General features: G+C 36.7%; 1 non-coding gene across 1 annotated transcript; it reads left to right on the forward strand.

Moving 5' to 3' along the window:
• The first annotated feature begins 3005 nt into the window (after positions 1-3005).
• LOC121775623 lies at positions 3006-3106 on the forward strand. The gene has a single exon (XR_006045170.1). It is a non-coding gene; the product is annotated as a U6 spliceosomal RNA (small nuclear RNA).
• Positions 3107-3700: the final 594 nt, after the last annotated feature.

A 3700-nucleotide genomic window follows, 5' to 3' on the forward strand; every position in this document is an offset into this window, starting at 1 on the left:
CTGAAATGGTTTTCGAATGGATATGTGTCAAGTGGATCAATGTTAGAGCTGCATTGTCGAACTTGACATATGTACTGAAGTACGGTACGTTATACCGAAATGTCGGTAACAAAGTTTCGGTAATTTATACCGAAATGTCGGTAACAAAATTTCAACTTTATCTCACTCACATTAAATTATAAAACTAATTTACAAAAATAGAACTCAACTTCCACTATCTTTTTTATACTCACTCTCTACTACTTCCTCCGTCCCAACTAAGTTGAGTCAAAACTTTTGGGCACGTAGATTAAGAAATTGTGTTGAAAAGTAAGAGAGAATAATAAAATAAGAAAGAAAAAAAGAGTGTAAAGTAGATAATGGAATAAAGGAAGAGTGATGAGATGTTTTATAACACCCATATCATGTCAAATGTGAACTTGTAAGTATTAGATAATGAATTATTCGAAAACATTAATTATAAGTTTATAATTAAAAAATAAAAATTACTAGACGCATTTGGTATAATCACCAAATATGTTCCTTTTATCTTTAATCTACCTAATCCACTATACGTAGGTTGATGTCTTTGAACTGTTCGCATTTGAGCTTTGCCTCCCACTACATCACGCTCAATCAAAATTCGAATCTCGTTGACCATGAAGCAATTGTTGATTCGAACTTTTTTCTCTAAATGAAGTTCGGGATAATAACAAGGCCTACCAATATGCTTTCCAAACAAAACCAATCGAGATATCTCATGTTCTATGACATCACACATCTGTTTCGATTATGTGGGAAAGCCTACGGGTATGATCAAAGCTAGACAACAAAATAAAATAAATAGTTAATAATATATAAATAATAATTCAAAATTACAAAAAAATTACCTACTAGTACCTGATAAGGCGTGCCTCAATGCGAGTAGATAAAACAAGTACACTCCAAAACGGAATGCAGTACAGATTCCATGCTTCTTCCACTGACGCTTGTGAAAATGATATGTTTCGCTTGAACAAGATAGATTTTTCAAATCAATCTAGTTATCTTCAACGTTACGTTTGTAAGTTATAAACACCTGGAAAAAAATGTGACATTAATAAAATAATAAGATAATACTAATATATAATTGAAAATAGTTATTAGATAACACTTACTTTAACATACTCGTCCACATTTTCCTTTATCATATCATTATATTATTTCTGAGCTTCCTTAATTTGTGATCATAGTCTTCCTTATCCAATACAGATTGCAAAGCTTTGACTTTATCTATACGGGACTGAATTTTGTTTTCTATATTCCAAATCCCATGTGCGTAGATTCGTGGTTCAAGTGATCTTACTTGAACCCATTTTCTGAATGGGGAAATAAAAATGCAAACTTCATTTGTATAGCACATTTCCCGAGTAGACAAAGGCTCTCGTATGTAGAGATGTCAAGTTGGTCGGGCCGGCTTAGCCCGGCCCGGGCCCGCCGAGGCCCGCCTATTAGGGGTGAGGAAAAAGACCGAAAACTGAATATCCGAACCGAACCAAACCGAAATTTTAAAATTCGGTTTGGTTTTTTTGGTTTTTCGGTTTGGTTCGGTTTTAGAATTTTGAAAATTTCAGTTTTATGGTTTGGTTCGGATCGGTTCAGACGAAAAAAAAAACTGAAAAACCGAATTTTATTTATAATAATATATTTTCTCTCTCTCTCTATATATATATATATATATATATATATATACCTTAAAACAAAACCCTAGAAGAATACAAACTTCCGTTTCTGTTTGCGCCTCCATTCTATTTCCACTCTCTTCTCCATTCTATCTCCACTCTCTAACCCTAACATAAATCTTCCACCCACACCTTCCAACCGTCCACCCACGCCGGCCTCTCCAGACATCCACCGACACAAGCTTCGTCCGTTGCCTCCAGCTATCCATCCACGATGTCGCCTCCAGCTCCACGCCGGCGCCTCCAGAAGTCCACCCACGCCAACTCCAACCTGTCGCTGTCACCGTCACCGTCGTCTCCAGCTCCAGCCCGTCGCCGTCGCCCCTTCATAGATTAATTGTATTTTCATAATGAAAACACTAATTTTGATTTGTTGGTTAGTTTATTGTTTGTCAAATGTAGCATTGTTCGTCAGATTAATTGTATGTAATTCTCCACAGATTAATTTTGATTATTTTGATTAGTTTGATTAGTTTACTGTTTTACACATTCTCATAATGGTTTTATGATTTTTGTTTTTTTGGGTTTTTAAAATGAAATATAATTTCGGCTTTTTCAGTTTTGTTCGGTTTTTTAATTCGGTTTTCAGTTTTTCGGATATTCGGTTTCGGTTCGGTTTTGATTTTTACATAAATTCGGTTTTTCAATTCGGTTCGGTTTTTTGCCCAAACCGAACCGAAACCCGAATGCTCACCCCTACCGCCTATATTGAGGCCAAGCCCGGCCCATGACTGAGGCGGGCTGGGCTGGGCCGGACTTTTTCTAATTTTGCTAAGCCCGGCCAAGGCCCATGCCCACTTGCCATCTGGGGCGGGCCGGGCTGGGCTAGGCTTTGTTTAATTTTTTTGTTTAAGTATTTTAAAGATATCCTAAATGTATTATATGCAAAAATAAAACATATAACTTGTATTTTTAAAAATCATTAACTAAATTTAAATTTAATAATGTGTTTAAGTTCATAACTTTGTATCAACAATATTTTTCATGTTCTTTATTATATTTAAAGTGTATGACTAAAGGAATAACTAATATTGTTAGTTTTGTTAGTAGATAATGACATATGGGTTGATGTTGTATTTTTAAAGCTACAAGTATATGAACTAACTAACAAATTTAAAGAATTCTATAATTATCATCATATATTAAGATTTGAATACGTAATATTCTTAAAGTTAAACTTCTGAATCATCTGTTTTACATCTTGGATAAAAAAAATTATAAAAAAACATAGATGTAATCAGGATTGATTGTTTCATTCATGATTTAGTTGGAAACTTATACTGATATTAAACTACTACTGTTTGAGTCCATTCGGAGACATCCAAAATATTGGAATGATATAGACAAAACTAACATGTCTCGTGCACAAGATGACATGCATAAATAGAGAAATATACTATTATTAGTGATTAATCACCTAATTTCATAAAAAAAAACTAATTATAGAAGGTGGGCCTCTGATTGGCCCGGGCGGCCTGGGCTTAGGCTGGGCTTCAGATGGTCCTGGGCTTGGGTTTACAAAATGACCCAATTGGAGCCCATTTCAACTAATGAGCCCAGCCCAGGCCCGCTTCGTTTCACTGGTGGGCCAGGCTGGCCCGGCCCAGTTGACAACTCTACTCGTATGGATCACTATCAATACTGCCTAGCTTCTCAAGTGGAGCACTATCAAAACTGAAATGGTTGTCGAATGGATGTGCGAAGTGGATCACTCTTAGAGTTGCATTGTCGAACGTGACATATGTACTGAAGTACGGTACGTCATACCGAAATGTCGGTAATAAAATTTTGGTACTTTATACCAAAATGTCGGTAACAACATTTCGGGTGGGCCGGCCCGGCCCAGACCCGGACCCATTTCGGGTGGGCCGGCCCAGGCCATGTCGGTAACAACATTTCGGGTGGGCCCAGCCAAGCCTGAGCCCATCTGGTAAGTGGGTCGGGCCGGGCCTGGGTTAAGTTCAAAGTTTTAGAGTGGTTATGTAACAAAAATAAATTGC

Source organism: Salvia splendens, chromosome 17 (assembly GCF_004379255.2).
Source record: "Salvia splendens isolate huo1 chromosome 17, SspV2, whole genome shotgun sequence".
Taxonomy (NCBI): Eukaryota; Viridiplantae; Streptophyta; class Magnoliopsida; order Lamiales; family Lamiaceae; genus Salvia; species Salvia splendens.